The sequence below is a fragment of the Rattus norvegicus genome, chromosome 7, assembly GCF_036323735.1.
Source record: "Rattus norvegicus strain BN/NHsdMcwi chromosome 7, GRCr8, whole genome shotgun sequence".
Taxonomy (NCBI): Eukaryota; Metazoa; Chordata; class Mammalia; order Rodentia; family Muridae; genus Rattus; species Rattus norvegicus.
In genome coordinates, this window is record NC_086025.1 from 78,008,347 (window position 1) to 78,025,784 (window position 17,438).

The following is a 17,438-nucleotide window of genomic DNA, read 5'->3' on the forward strand; positions in this document are numbered from 1 at the left end:
AACTGGGTAATTTTCCATACTCATGCTTAACATCTGTGGTTGTTCATGTTCGGGATTGAATGCAAAATGTCTCACATAGTCTGCATCTTTAAAGACTTAGTTCCCAGCTAGTGGCACTGTTTGGAAGCTATGGAATTCTTATGAGGTAGATCCTCACTGGAGAAATTGGATCACTGCCATGGGTCTTAGAGATTAGTAACTTTATCTTAGTTCTGGGTTTACTGTCTACTTCCTGATTGTGAATGCAATTGACAGGTCAGTTTCCTGTTCCTGCCACCAGGCCTTCCCTGCCTTGGTGAACTGTCTCCCTATGGAGCTATAAGTAAAATTAAAACATTCTCTCTTAAGCTGCTTCTGTCAGGGTATTTATTGCAGCAATGAGCAAATCAGCCTATGTCTTAAGAATACATGTTACTTGCTTCTCTAGATTTTAAGATTTATAGAGAATCGTATTCTTTGATGACCACAGGCCAGTATAATCATTATTGACTTTAAGATCTTGAAGGAAATTAGGCATAGGCAAACTACTTCTGTAAACAGCTAGAGAACCAACCAATACTTTAGACTTTGAGGTTACTATGTTTTGTTTTCCAACAACTCACAAACAGTAGTAGAAACATTGTCATAGACAATACATAAATGCTTGTCTTACCTGTGTTCTAATAAAACTTTATTCATAAGAACAATCATAGAAGAGCTCCTTTCCAGATATCTGTTTTAGTTCTAAAACATAATGACATAGCTAGTTGTGGTGTGGAGTGGGGCTAGTTTCTTGTAGTTTTCATATCAACAGAACAGTTTTGAGGCAAGCAGAGGCTCTTGTGTGAGAAGAAAAGAAGTCAATATCTTGAGATGGAGATTTATTTCACAAATAAAGTGGAGACTTACCCAGTAAAATGTGTTTCTGATGACAAATGAGTACTTTTGAGACAAGCTTGCGTGTCTCCATTTCATACAATGTCTTTATGTCATACAATGGTCTTTTCACTAGGCCATTTTAAGGAATTACTGTTAGTACTCTGTCTATTAATTCAATATAATCAGAGACTGTAAAGGTCAGCCAGCTTTGTGCTGGATCCAATAGTAATATCTGTAATTTGTCCACATTTTATAATTGAGTTTTCTTGTCAGACTTTTCAATATTATATTTAGATTTTCCTGTTCCTACTAAAATAAAATGAAATTACTAACAAATCATCAGTATTAATTCATATTAAAAATTACATTTTGGTTTCAGGTTTTCATCTGTGTCCCAGAGCTAACCCTGTGCCACAGCTTTCTGTACCCAAATCTTGCTTGGAGAGAACTGGTCTCCCAGGAGTGCTGACATACCTATGATCACAGGTTCAGAGGCTCACAGGACGGACAAGCTTCAGTCAAAGATAGCAAGACCAGATAACACCAGAAATAAACAGATGGTGAGAGGCAAGCACAAGAACCTAAGCAACGGAAACTAAGGCTAATTGGCATCATCAGAACACAGTACTTCAACCACAGCAAGTGCTGGATATTCCAACACACTAAAAAAGCAAGGTTCTGATTTAAAAATCACATCTCATGATGATGATAGAGGACTTTAAGAAGGACACAAATAACCCCCTTAAAGAAATACAGGACAACACAGGTAAATAGGTAGAAGCCCTTGAACAGGAAACACATGAATTATATGAACATAAGAATTATATGAAACACAAACCAAACAGGTGAAGGAATTGAACAAAACTATCCAGGATTTAAAAATGGAAATAGAAACAATAAAGAAATCACAAAGGGAGACAAGTCTGGAGATAGAAAACCTAGGAAAGAGATCAGGAGTCATAGATGTGAGCATCTCCAACAGAATACAAGAGATAGAAAAGAGAATCTCAGGTATAGAAAATAACATAGGAAACCTTGACATAATAGTCAAAGAAAATGCAAAAAGCTCCTAACCCAAAATATCCAGGAAATTCAAGACACAATGAGAGGACCAAATCCAAGGATAATAGGTTTAGAAGAGAATGAGCCTCAATATGAGGGTCAGTAATATCTTCAACAAAATTATAGAAGAAAACTTCTCTTACCTAATAAAGTGATACCCATAAACATATAAGATGCTGACAGAACCACAAATAGATTGGACCAGAAAAGAAATTCCTCTTGTGACATAATAGTCCAAACACCAAATGCACAAGACAAAGAATAATATCAAAAGCAGTAAGGGAAAAGGTTAAGTAACATATAAAGGCAAACCTATCAGAATTACACCAGACTTCTCACCAGAGACTCTAAAACCCAGAAGATCCTGGGCAGATATCACACAGACCCTAAGAGAACACAAATGCCAGTCCAGGCTACTATACTCAGCAAAACTCTATTGACATAGATAGAGAAACCAAGATATTCCATGACAAAACAAAATTTACACCATATCTTTCCACAAATCTAGCCCTACAAAGGATAACAGATGGAAAACTCCAACAGAAGAACAGAAACTAAACCCTAGAAAAGGCAAGAAACTAATCTAGCAACAAATCCCAAAAGAAGATAGCCACACAAATACAATTCCACCCCTAACAACAAAAATAGCAGGAAGCAACAATCACTGGTCCTTAATGTCTCTTAACATCAATGGACTCAATTCCCCAATAAAAATACATAGACTAAAATCCCTGAATACCCATGATATAACTCAGAGATGATATGAAGATCAAGAAGAAAGAAGACCAAAGTGTGGATGCTTCAGTCCTTTGAAGGGATCACAAAATACTTACAGAAGTAGAGGGCAGGAGGGATTTGGGAGGAAGAGAGGACAGGGAGGGGAAAGGGGGGAGGATGGGAGGAGCAGGGGATGATATACAGTGGATAAGGAAATTACACAGAAGTGTACAGTAATGGGGAATGGGTTACTGGAGGTAGCCTCCAGCAAGTTCCATATTCCAGGAAAGCAAGAGTCTCCCAGGACCCAACAGGATGACATTGGCTGAAATACCAACAAAAGGGAATCTTTAGAGACCAAATCCAGAGGTTAGGCAAGGCTCCTGGTTGGGGGAATGAGGCCACCCACTCCTCTCCAAATTTTTAATCCTAAATTGCTCCTGAGTAAATGGAATATGGGGGGAAAGTATGGAGCAGATACTGAAGGAAAGGCCATTCAGAGACTGCCCCACCTAGGAATCTATCCTATATACAGACACCAAACCCAGACAGTATTGTGGATGTCAAGAAGTGCTTGCTGGCAGGAACCTGATATAGCTGTCTCCTGTTAGGCTCTGCCGGAGCCTAACCAATACAGATGCAGATGTATGTAGTCAACCATTGGACAAAGCACTGGACCCCAGTGGGAGAATTAGGGAAAGGACTGAAGGAGTTGAAGGGTTTTGCAACCCATAGGAAGAACAACAATATCAACCAACCAGACCTCCCAGAGCTCCCAGGGACTAAACCACCAACCAAAGAGAACACATGGAGGCACCCATGGCTCCAGCCACATATGTGGCAGAGGATGGCCTTATCTGGTAGCAGTGGGAGGAGAGGCCCTTGGTCCTGGGAAGGTTCAATGCCCCAGTATTAGACAATACCAGAATGGGAATGGGTGGGCAGGTGGAGGAGCAACCTCATAGAAGCAGGGGCAGGGGGAATATGATAGGGGATTTGAGGAGAGGAAACTGGGAAAGGGAATAACATTTGAAATGTAAATAAAACATCCAACAGAAATTATATTTTGTTTCACTTTACAAATTTACTCTTGCTGGTGTAATTAAATAAGAAGGTCTTCATGTTTTCTTCTTGGGGAGATTTAGGACGTCATTTTTTTTCTTGTTTGTTTGTTTGCTCAGACAAATCCAAAGAAGATATCAGATCTCATTGCAGTTGGTAGTGAGCCACCATGCGGTTGCTGGGAATTGAACTCAGGACTTCTGGAAGAGCAATTAGTGCTTTGAACTGCTGAGCCATCTCTCCAGCCCCTACATCATTTTTTTAAAATCTCAGTGAGGTTTAATAAGCAACTGCTACTTGTGAACAAAGCAAGCCTTTAGTCATTTCTAGCCTTCTCTTGCCAGTGACCTGATCCTGAGTCAATTCCATTTGGCTGGCAGAGTTGTCCTGTCCTGACAGACTGGGAGGTGCTTTGCTGTCCCAGCCTTTGCCTTTACTTATCACTTCATCTATATGGCATAATGACTAAACTATGATCTCTTCACCATCTCTGATCACCCTACCTCTCTCTTTTGTTTCTCTACATGTAAAATAAAATGGAAAGTTAAACTTTTCAAATAACACATGACACTAAGTAAGCATACTAATATTCATCTTTAAGGAAAATACAATATTTTTTCATAATGTTAGTATGGACTGCCAGTTTGAGAGATCACCTTTAGAGATCTTGGTGTTTTTTCCATTTGGTTTCTGTTTGACGCAGTGCATAAAGTAGGAGTACATAAATGCATTTTGAAATGCTGAAATAGATTGGCACTAATTTTGTGGTTGTTTGGAGGAATTGGGTGCCATGGTTTTGTAGATTTCATCACACTCATTCTCTTTAAGGAGTTGTGTACTCAGCATTACAAACAATTGAACAAACAGGTGAGACTCTCTCTGTGGCTGTTTTGACACCTGCAGTGAGACAAGTAAAGGCTCCTTGTCCTGATCCAAAGTCCTCAGAACATCACCATTCATCTGGGAGGCAGGATAATATTTTTACTCTTTCTGCTTTTTTCATCTGTTTTTCATTCCTTGTTTTCTTCATGTGTTCATGTATGTATGAGTGATTGGGTGCTCATGTTCTCCTGTGTGCATTTACAAGATGATGGAAAACCTGGGAGGTTGTTTTTAAGGAAACTTTTACTTTGTGTTTTGAGAAAATAATTCACATTTGCCCCAAACTTGCTAAGTAGGCTAGGCAGTGAGGCCAGGTATTTATCTCTTTTTACCACTCTACTGCTTGGATTATAAGCATTTCGGCACTTTCTCTCTCTCTCTCTCTCTCTCTCTCTCTCTCTCTCTCTCTCTCTCTCTCTCTCTCTCTCTAAAACATTGACTTTACATCCCAATGTACAGTCCCTTTCTCCTCCCACTATCCCCTCATGCAGATCCTGCCCTAATCCTCACTTCTCACCCCCACATACAGTGCCCATTCCACATCTGCCTCCTTCACATGCATACACATACGTCAAGTCACTGCTGTACTAGGTTCATCCTCTTCCATGGAAGCCAGATAAGGTGGTCCAATTAGGGGGACAGAACCCACAAGCAGACAATAGAGTCAGGGACAGTCCCCTACAGTTGTTGGAGAACCCAAATGAAGATGAAGTTGCACAACTGTTACATATCCCCAGAGAGCTTAGGTCCAGCCTATGCTTGCTCTTTGGTTGGTGGTTCAGTCTCGCGGAACCCCCAAGAGTCCATGTTAGTTGCCTCTGTTCGACTTCTTGTGGTGCCCCTACTTTTTTCAGGGACCTCAATCCTTTCCCCAACTCTTCCACAAGACACCCTAATCTCCATCTAGTCTCCACAAGAGACCTGAACTGTGGGTCTCTGCATCTGTTTCCACTGGCTGCTGTGTGGAGTCTGTCAGAGGACAATTTTGCTAGGCTTCTGTGTGTAAGCATAACAGACTATCAGGTATTGGTTCTTACCCATGGATGAATTTCAGTTGGGTCAGCCATTGTTTGAGTAGCCATCTCTGCTCTATCTTTGTCCCTGTACATCTTGTAGACAGGGCATACTTTGGGTGAAAGGTTGATGTCTTTATCTGTCCTCTGGAAGTCCTACCTGGCTCTTCAGGATCCATATCCCCCACTGATCAGAGTCTCAGCAAGAGTTGTCCCATAGGTTCACAGGGCCTCCATCCATCCCAGGTCTGTGATGTGGCCTAGTGATTGCCAGTTCTTACCACCAATTTCCATTCTCCCTTCCTTGCTCTATCTGATCCACTTCCCACTGCCTGACCCTGCTCATCCACTCTCCCATCCGGTTTCCTCCCTCCATCTACTTTCAGTATCTATTTTATTTCCTATGCTGAGGAAGATTCAAGTATTCTTCCTTGTGTCCTCTTTGTTATTTAGTTTCTTTGGGTCTATTGATTAGTGTGTAGCTAACCTGTACTTTATGGCTTATATTCACTTATAAATGAGTATATACCGTACATGTCCTTTTGTGTCTGGGGTTAGGTATACCCCATGGTATCAAAACAAGAGGTCCAGAATTCAGCAAAATTTTCTTGGAAAATCATCAAAAAAGTTTAAGAAGGGAAAATATTGAATTTCATGAATCTTCTCAGATTAAGCTCAGATGGTTTAACATACACAGGAGCTTATGTCAAGTCTGCTGATGCAGGTGGAATCCCTGTGATTGAAATGAGTGAACAGATTCGATCAAGTTTTATTCTGACCTTCATGGGAGTGTCATGGCACATGCTCACATGCACACAAATAAGTACTTAAGTAAGGAAGGAAAAAAGGAAGATGTTACAAGATGCCATATAGATTCCCTGAAGCTGACCCATTCCACCCATCACCAACTGTCATTGTAGGTGCTTTCATAACATGTCACCAAGTGATTGTGTTGTCATCACACCAGCTATCCTATAGGCTGAATGGCAGGCTCCAAGTTATTGTGTTTTTGTGAATATTGAACATCACAAATTAGAATGCCTTAGAACATACCCGTGAATTCATAATGCATAGGATGGAAAAAATGATGCTCCTCTGGGTGTTTGGGTAAATTCTAGTAGAATAAGACCCTTGAACAGACAGGGTACTGCCTGTGCTGTTTTGTTATTGTTTGTCCCTCACATTTTGTAATGCTCTCTATCTGGGTCTTTAAATGACATTTGATGTTGTAAGCCATGTTCATTTTGAGCTTTATCCAATCTTCTAGATCATATGCTTCTTCTGGTGACTAGTTTAGATGTTCTTCTCTGTGAAGTTAATTTTGTTTCCTGAGTACAAGAGAGTGTAGGTTTGAAAGAGCAGGCGTTGGAGTCAGAAAATGAGGATTTCAAAGCTAAATTAAAATATGATTTTGAAGCAGTACAAACAAGATTTAGCACTTAACAAAAGGTCATCAGTGATGTGGAAAATCCTAAGACTGGGACTGCTTTACTTGTTGTTGTGATTTGTGCTTGGACACAGGGTTCAATCATGAGCATACCATTTATTATCCCAGTGGGATTAATAAATTCACATTTTAAATGATTTATCTGTAATGGGCTTTAAAGCCTGGTTCTCATACATGCCCTCGAAACTCTACTACTGAGTCATATCCCTATCAAATCCTTTAAGTTTAATAAGACTCAATTTCTCATGTGTTTTATGTGTATAACAGTATATGCCATATAGGACATTTGTAAGATCCAATGAACATCATTCTGATAGATGTCCTTGATAGGACAAATTAAGAGATATTTTATTCTTTTGAAGCTAGCTAATTTTATTCTTATCTGACAAAATAGCTCTAAAAAGACTGACCCAAGAGCAGTCCTTTATAATTGTGATGATTTAATGAATTAGTTGTTCCTAATAATTCTGGGATAGTTCTACAGTTATAGAACTAGAGTCCAAAGTCCAAAGTCCAAACTTTCAGTTTGAGTTCCAACAAAGGGTGAAAGAAAAACATTGATATTAGAGCTTTCCATTAAATTTGTCTTCAGAGAGAAATCATTTGAAGGTTAATTATAATTAAAAAAACTGTAATGCTTCTGAGTAGAACTGAATTCTACTTTGTTATATAATTTTTATTTTATAGTAAATAAATTTTTAAGTAAGATAGAATTATATGACTTTTCATTTTTTTCTTTCTTCCTTTATCCCCTCCCAAATACTGTCCCTCCAACTCATCCCATGTGACATACTCTCAAATTTTTGGGCTTTGAAAATTTGATTATTGAACATTTCTTTACGTGCTTTCAACCATTTGAGATTTCTCAGTTGAGAATTCTCTGTTTAGCTCTGTATTCCACTTTTTAAGAGGGTTATTTGGTTCTCTGGACTTTAACTTCTTGAGTTCTTTGTATATTTTGGATATTAGCCCTCTGTCGGATGTAGGGTTGGTAAAGATCTTTTCCTAATCTGTGGGTTGCTGTTTTGTCCTATTGATAGTGTCCCTTGCTTTACAGAGGCTTTTCAATTTTATGAGGTCCCATTTGTCAATTGTTGATGTATTTTTTAATGGGTATTTTCATTATTTACATTTTAAATGTTATCCCCTTTCCTGGTTTCCCCTCCAGTAATCCCCATCCCACCCTCCCTTTCTGTGAGGGTGCTCTCCCACCCACTCAGCAACTCCCTTCCTCCTCCCATCCCTAGCATTCTTCTACACTGGGGCATCAAGCCTTCACAGGATCAAGGGCCTTTCCTCCCACTGATGCCTGAAAAGGCCATGCTTTGCTACATATGCAGCTGGAGCCATCATTTGCTCCATGTATATACTTTTGTTGGTGGTTTAGTCCCTGGGAGTTCTGGGGTGTTTAGTTGGTTGATATTGTTCTTCCTATGGGGTTTAAATACCCCTTCAGCTACTTCAGTACTTTCTCTAACTCCTCTACTGGGGATCCTATTCTCAGTCCAATGGTTGGCCATGAGCACACACCTCTGTATTTGTCAGGTCGGGTAGAGCCTCTTAGGGGACAGCTGTATCAGGATCCTGTGAGCATATACTTCTTGGCATCCACAATAGTGTCTGAGTTTGGCAACATCTTAGTCATCAGGATGATGTCAGTCAAAATGACCCTGCGACTCCATCTTATACAAATCAGAATGGCTGAGATCGAAAATGCAGGTGACAGCAGATGTTGGAGAAGATGTGGAGAAAGAGGAACACTTCTTCATTGCTGGCGGGACTGCAAGTTGGTAAAACCACTTTGAAATCTGAGAAAACCAGAAATAGCTTTACCTGAAGACCCAGCTGTACCATTACGTGGCTTATACCCAAAAATGGTCTAACATATAACAAAGACACGTGCTGCACTACGTTCGTAGCAGCCTTATTTATAATAGCCAGAAGCTGGAAAGAACCCAGATGTCCTTCAACAGAGGAATGGATACAGAAAATGTGGGACATTTGCACACTAGAGAACTACTCAGCAATTAAAAGCAATAACTTCACATAATTCCCATGCAAATGGCCAGAACTAGAAAATATCATCCTGAGTTAGGTAACCCAGTCACAAAAGAAGACACATGGTATGTACTCACTGACAAGTAGCTATTAGCCCAAAACCTCACAATGCCCATGATTCAACCCACAGACCATCTGGAGGAAGGAAGACCGGGGTGTGCATGCTTCTTCAGTCCTGCCTTCAGGAGGGAACAGGATCATCGCAGAAGGTGGAAGAAGAGGGGAACCTGGAAGGAAGAGAAGATGGGAAGGAAATAAGGGAGCAGCATCATGTACTGGAGAGGACGGAAGAGAGGTACAGAGAGTCAGAAAATTGAGGAAAAGTATGTAGCAGGGGGGAATTAGTAAATGGGGATAGCCACTGAAGGATTCCAGGGAGAAGAAAGGCTCCAAGGACCCAATGGGGTTGACTCTAGCCAGAATGAGAAGAGAATTAGGAGATAGAACCTGTAGAGACCACTTCCAGCAAATAGGCATGGTGCCTAGTAGAGAGATGAGGGCACCCACCCATCTCAAAGTTTTTAACCCAAAAATGTTCCTGTCCAAAGAAAGAACAGGGACAAAAATTGGAGCAGAGACTGAAGGAAGGGACACCCAGGGACTGTACGACTTAGGCATCCATCACGTCTGCAGACACCAAATCTTTCACTGTTCCTGTGGTCAAGAGGCACTTACTGACAGGAACCTGGTGTGGCTGCCCCTTGGGAGGTCAGGCCAGCAACTGAGCAATGCAGATGTAGAAGCTTGGAGGCAACCATCAGACTGAGCTCAGAAACCCCATGGGGGGCGGGGAAGCTGACAGAAGGACTGGAGGAGCTGAGGTGGATTGCAACCCCGTAGGAAGAACATCATCAGCTGACTGGACCATCCCGTACTCTCAGAGACTAGACCATCAATCAAGGAATATACAAAGAGGGATCCATGACTCCAGATATGGAGCATATGTAGAAGAGGATGACCGTGCCTGACAGTAATGGGAGGTGAGGCCTTTGGTCCTATGGAGGTTTGATACCCCAGGGTTTAGGTGGATTATGGCAGGAGAGGGTGAGTGGGTGGGGAGCACCCTTATGGAGGCAAAGTGGAGGGGACAGAGGGTGGATGTGAGATGTGGGGGCTTGTGGAGAGGTAGCCTAGTACTGAAATATCATTTGAGATGCAAACAAATGGAATGATTAATTAAAAAGATAATGTAGAGGATGTAAATAAGCAAAAAATGATTATTATTAATATGCACAAAAACAAATACGTTTTTTGTTTATATGTATGAGGTCTAGGCAATGACTACTTTCTATTAAATAAGCATGACAAATTGGAAGAAGAGGGGAGACACTGGGAGTGGGGGTAAATCTTTTGAAACCTCAAAGCCAGACCCTAGTGACATACCTCTTCCAACAAATCCAAACCTCTTACTCCATCCCAGACAGTTCCACCAACAATTTAAGCTCACAAACCTATGGGAGTCATTTATATTTAAACCATCATGTTCTATTCCCTGGTTATCAGGGGCTGCTGGCTCTTTTATAATGAAAAAATGTAGTTAGTACAATTTCAAATGTTTCCATAGTCTTTTGCATTCAAGACTCTAAAGATCCAAAGTCTCTTCTGAGATGCAAGGCAATCTATTAACAGCTACCCCCTAAAGCCAAAGCAATCGCTGGCAACATATAATGGCACAGAATGCACATTACCATTCTAAAGAAGAGCTCTGGGCTCATAGTGAATAAATAGTAGCCCAAAGCAAGACTAAAGCCCCACAGGAAAACTTCAAATTCTTTAATTCCATATCTGGTGTCTAAGTGCTTGGATGGCTCTGTCCCTCTGCCTCTGCTATCTCTGTAGCACACGTCTTTTCTTGGGCTGGTTCCACCTCATGTTTACAACTCACTCTGGAAGATTTTTTTCATGGTTCTAGAATCTCTAGCATCATGAGTTTCCCAGTGCAATCCAGGTTTCACTTTCACAGCTTCGTGAAATGGTCTCTCAAGGTCTCCAAGGAATTCCCTGCCACATGCTTGGACTCTGAAGCTCTCCTCAACTGCAGAGAAAGATTCCCTTTGCGGGTATATCCCGCATGACTCCAAAGCCATGTGGGCAATACTATTAAGTTTGGCTAATCACTTGGATGGATGCTAACCCCTATATTTGCAGAAACTTTCCTTTGTAGTGTTATTTTAGGAGAAGAAAAGTCCTTTTTGCATGGTGGAAGCTTTCCTGGGTGGGTTCTTTCTCTCCCTTTATTCCATTTCAGAACAGAACTTTAGTCTTAACCTCTTTCAGCAAAAGCCTTGGCTGCAGCATTATGTTTCCTAGAGCTCTTTTTTTTTTTTTTTGCTTCAGACTCTATGCTGTATTTTTCTTTTTGTCCTGCTTGTTCTTTTCCTTGCAGACCCACACAGAAATGGTTACTAATAACCATATGACAGAATCAGTATTAGGCTTTCTTGGAACCTCCTCCAAGGAAATTAATTCACTATTTTCAATTTATCCTGAGGCGTATTTTTTTTTGAAATGGACAAAAGACAGCCACATTATTTGCCAAAATATTACAAGAATGTTTGCTAGCCCAGTTGCTAATATTGTTCTGCTATGAAATCTCTTAAACTGAGTTTATATAGTTCACATTGCTTTTAGCACTACTGTTTTTCAAACTCCTACTAGGATTGTTCGTTAAATCCTGCTTATAGTAGTCAAGCACTTTCTTAGTCCCAAGTCCCAAAATCTTTCACTTCCTTTTTCCCTGAAAACACAAAAGAGGCATGGCCAGAGAGGTCACAGCAATACCCCATCCTCATGCTGTGTTAGTTACTTTTCCATTGTTGTGACAAGACACCATGAGCAAGGCAAGTTATGCTCACAGATTCAGATAGGTAGAGTCTGTTAGAATTATGGTGGGGAACACAGCTGCTGGCTGGTGTGTTACTAGACCACTAGATGAGAGCTTACATCCTTATCCACAAGCTGTGAATCAGGGGGAACTAGCTAGGAATACTGTAAGTGTTTGAAACCTCAGCCCCTAACCCAGTGATGCATTCCCTCCAATAAGGCCATACTTCTTAATTCTTCCCAAACAGTGACACCAACTATGCATGGACACATAGGAATCTATGGGATTAATTTATTTATTTATAATTTATTTGCTATTTATTTACATAATAATTATTTAATAATTCACAATTAAATTATTTATTCTTATTTAAACTACCACAGGGACTCATGGAAGGGAGGGGATAATTTTCCCTCTCCCGGCAGTCATAAATTATGTAGAATTCCTTGACTAGTGTTGGATCTCATGAAACTTCCCCACTTGCACAGTAGCATGTCTTTTGATATCAAAACTTCCTTCTGCTTGGTTAGTCAGGGTAGTCCAAGTGACTCCTCTTAGAATTTGAATGCAAATCCCCATTGCTGATTTAGGGACATTTAGGCACTCTTATGGTAGTAACGAAGAGTTGTCTAGTTGGGTGTAAGACCCACTTAACAGAAAGGTACTTGGAAAGCTAGCCAATTGCCTGAGAATAGTGAGGTCATGGACTTTAGAAAATAGCCTACTACCACCACTTTGCCAGACCAGCATTATTCTTTACTACATTCCAAATCTTATTTTTATCTACACAGATGAATATAGCTATCACACCTCCTCACAGAATCTTTGATTTATAGGAGTTGGAGATGATCACAGAAAACCACAAGTGGACACAATGCAGAGATCTGCAAATCAAGGGCAGCCCAGGCCCAGTGGATACATCTACCTCACAGCTCCTGCTTCTGTGACTCAGGAGGCATTGTGGAGGAGGGACAGAAAGCTTGTAAGGATCACAATACCCAGAAGCCTGTTGTGAAACAGTCTTTCCTAGAAATGGCTGCGTAAGCAAGACCAGAACAATGCTATGCAATTTTATACACTATTACATGGGCAATCTTAGCAATTCACAGTAATTTAAGGGCTTATTGACTAAAACATTTTTTGGTTAGACATTATAGAAATTCAATCCAGAGTGACTCAACAAACAAGCTTTTATTTTTCCTTGCATAAGGAAAATTGTAACTGTTCATTGAAGCTGTTAATCAATGTTTTGATTTTCTTCCTTTTGACACATGGTAGAATTTTGCTACATTCCTCCTGAATATGAGGTGTAGTTACATAATGTGCTTTAGCCATTGGTATGGGAGCAGATGTAGCTTGTGCTATTTTGGGGCAGGAAACTTTAAGAGTGAGTGTTTCTGCCAAGTTCTCTTCTCTGTGCCATGGTGATGGGCAAAGTTCCACGTGACTGCTGTGGAGTGCAGCCGTAACTGCCCACTATTGGTTCCAGGATTTTTCTGGTGGCATCATGTGTGTCCTCACTGACAGACACATAGCTCATATTTCTCTGTTTTTCTATCTGTTTTCATCTATTGGTCACCTCATAATTCCAAAATGGCTGCTGAAATTCCAGGGATCCTTTTTATGTTCAAAATAGAAAGAACTGATAAGGTAGAATTTGTGGGATTTACTTTACCTAGAATGAAAGATTTCTGGAGAAATCTCTTGCCAGCAAGACTGGATTAAATGGCCTCTACTTGTTAGGTGGGGAGTTCTGAAAGTGGACATAGTAATACTCCACAAAATCTAGACATATGGAGAAGGGACCTAATTCCATATTGACAATGGACAGTACTAGCATGGAAAGTCTTCAATTTTTCCCTTAAGATGAAAATAGTTGATACCATTATTTGGCCACACCATGCCTCAGCAGGAATTACCTAAAACACTTATGAATAGTCGGTAATGGACTGTAGAAGCTACGTTTTGATGTAATCCTCCACAGCACTGCATCTTAACTGAGCAGTTGCATGACCTGGTCCTTATTGAACAGATTCCTATTGGGCAGCTTATGTGGGTCACGATTTAAAACATGTTGGATGCCAGGTTTGATGTTTGTGCATCTTCCCCTTGGCAAGGCACCTCATCAACTAAGAAAAACTAAGTTGATCAGGTAATCACACTCTTTCACAAAAGAAAAAAGTCTCTGAAAATCTGAAGCAATTGCTGCAGATCACTCAACTGCTACCCGTGAGAGACAAGAAACTGACATGTGGTTTGTGCCATCATTTTAGAAGGCATTAGAAATTTGAGTTGTGCGTCTTAGCAGGCAATAATACTTCCACTTGTTCATATTTTCCAATTCGAGGAAATGACATGTACTGCGTTTGTCCTTTTTTGAACTTTTCGACGAGAATTCCATTTTTAGTCTGGACCTCTCGATGTGCACGATATGAAATCAGTATTGCTTTTTATATTTAAAAATACTGTTTATGATATAATGTGTTCAACATATGTATGGGGGTGGTGGCTGGGAAGACAGGCACTCAAATAACAGCTTTTCTCAAACTTGAGGGCTCTCTAGATTTGGTTTAAAAATATAGCCACTAGTCATTTTGTCACTTCCTTGGAGAGAGCTTAATGACGCAGATACTGCTGAGCCTGCTCATCCCACTCTTCTTTCTTTTCCTTTGGGGCTGATAACGCACACAGTCTCATAACTCTGACATATGTGAGGGTGGTCTAAAGAGACTGTTTCTGGCTTTGGCTTCGTCATTGAGGCTATGATTCTGGTTATATCCTCTGGTTATAATTCTCATTATAACCTATAATCAGAAGACATGATTCTAGTTCACATTGCAGTTGCCTCACTTTAGCCAGGCATCCAACAGAGGTTTGTGTTGCAAACTCACACTTTTCCTCATCTTCTCCTTTGGTTGGAAAGTTTGGTACAAATGGCTTGACAGCAAGGCTCACTTATAGATTGTGAGCAGGGACTGACCTAAGGGCCCACTTTGAAGCCCTCGAGGTTTAAGACATGATCTCACTCCTATGGAGGTATTATGCAATATGGAGCTATAAGAATCCCTCAAAACATAATTTTAGTCAATTATGTTCCATGTTAATTACATATTATAATTAAAATTTAAAGGTTCAGAATATCTCGCATGGTTCCTATAGCATGATCAGGTGGCTGGATGCTGTGAAGAAGATTAAAAATCTCACCTTTTTTAAAATGTTAAGCAAATACTAGAAAAACACCACCAAACTATTATTAGTTTTCTATTTATTAGTTAACTATCTATTAGTTTTCTGATACTAATAGATTCACCTGCTCAGTCTTCCATAAAATCTTAGTTTTTCCAAAACAATGACTTAGCCTTGTATTAGCTTCTACAGGATAATCTCTTAATTTCTTGGAATATTCTGCTAAATATACTTAGACTCTGTCTACTGTCTAGGGTAATGTATAATACTCTATGCTAGGAATATGATTCACAGTAGGGCTAATTGTATCATGGAGTACCCTACATCTATGTCTGAGGGGCTAGAGCCAGGATACTCAGACAGGAGGCAGTTAGATTTATGCTATACTTCCTCAATAAAAACTCTGAGTACTAAAGCTTGCAAGTTCTTCTGCTTTGAAAATGCACGTTTTCACATTGGCTGGATTTATATTAAGTTGACATAAGCTAGAGTCATATGAACGGAAGGACCATCAATTGGGAAAATAAAATCTAAGGCTAAACTCATTAGGAGTGGTACTATCCCTAAGTTGGTGGTCTGGATTCTATAAGAACAACCTATACAGAGGAAGTCAGTAAGCAACACCCTCCATAGCCTATGTATCAGATCCTGCCTCTGTGTTTCTATCCTACCTGAGTTTCTGCCCTGACTTCCTTCCATGGTGAACGATGGTTTACAAATATAAACCAAATAAATTCGCCAAGTTGATTTTGATCATGGTGTTTCATTACAGCAATAATAACTCTAACTCGGACAGAGCCATTATTCAAGTTACTTTTCTAATTATGATGGCCAAAATACCTGTCAAGAAACAGCTTAATGTAGGAGAGGTTTATTTTGTTACATGGGCTTAGGTGATGCAGTGTTATAATCCATGATGAAATGAAGTTCATGGCAGCGGTTATCTCAGTGTTGGCAGGAGCCTGTTGCCATTTCTTGCTTATAACTCTGCAGATCTGGAAGCATAGATGTTACAAGAATTGACATGGGGCAATAAAACCTCAAAGCTTGCCCCAGTGATCCTACTTTCTCTAGTGAGGCTCTTTCTCCTAAATGTTTCACAAGCTCCCAGAACAGTGCTGCTAGCAGAGAACTCAATATTCATACACATGTGCCTATGGGAGCATTTCCCATTAAAACACAGCAGCCATCTGTATGACTCCACTGAGAGGAAGAACTAGAAACTGCACCTGGGACTCCCGTGAGCTCTGTGTGGTAAGCCTCTTCCCTTTGCTAACTTGCGGCTGGGTCCTTTCACAAGCATGCCCCGTGACTGAGCAGAATGACTTTCTGAATTCTGTGAGTCCTTTGGGGAAAGTGTTGCAGTGAAGGTGACCTTGGGGATCTGCCAAATTGGCATCTTATACTACAGAAATTCCAATGGTCTAGAAATATTTCTAATCAATTTCTATCTATGCCTTTCCCATTCCCTATCCACAACAACAAAACATAAAAGCAAGCAAGCAAACCATTTTCCCTTCACACAGGCTCAGAAATGTTGTTGGATATCTTGCATGGTGTTTTTGATGCTTTTCAGCATGCCCCACCCCCCAGCATGGCAATGTTGGCTAGTTTCCTATGTAAAATATTCTTTCCCCCAATACTAGTGAATCTAAACCTCATATCTAAGGTCTTTCACTAACACTTGCATGGTCAGCATTTGGGTAGACTTGGGAAGGAGACAAAGAATATGTGTATCCAGGTATTTTTTTTTCCATTCAGTTTAACTATATTGCTTAAGGATCTCTTTTCTTAATTACTGAATTACCTTCCCAAAGCTTTAACAAATAAATCCAATGCTTATTAGCTAAGACTGGCTTAGGACACCCCTTTTAAAAGCATTTTCCTTCATATTAAAGATACAAAACTTTGACTTTCTGGAAACCTGTTTAGAAATTATTTTGAGGCCTAAGAGGTGCCTCAAAAGCTTATCACACTGTTTTTTTATTCCAGAGGACCCTGGTTCAATTCTCAGTACCAGAAGATAAGTTTATGACCACCTATAACTCCAGTCCCAGAAGATTAGATGCTGGTGGTACCCAGACTTACTGGCAGGCCAAGCACATATAAACATGTAAAACACATACAATGAAAAAATAAAATAAAACACTTAAAAGGTGTTAGGGAAACAGGTTCTTCAGTGCCCATTTCTAGAGTTCCACTGAGGATAAGAAAGAAGGATAGTATGCTTATATCATTCAATATTTTGCCTGAAAAGACAAGAGGATTAAATTGAATTGGAGTGAGCTTCTCTTCATTTGGACATGTCTAAGGCTTCTATTTCCAGATT

At 40.1% G+C, this 17,438-nt stretch overlaps 1 long non-coding RNA gene across 1 annotated transcript in view; it reads left to right on the forward strand.

Annotated features, from left to right (window-relative positions):
• Positions 1-9,079: 9,079 nt before the first annotated feature.
• The window catches only part of LOC120093648 (uncharacterized), a 34,348-nt gene continuing 25,989 nt past the window's right edge, over positions 9,080-17,438 (forward strand). Inside the window, exon 1 of the long non-coding RNA XR_005487104.2 lies at positions 9,080-10,079. This is a non-coding gene — a long non-coding RNA (uncharacterized LOC120093648). The remainder of the gene's footprint in view (positions 10,080-17,438) is intronic.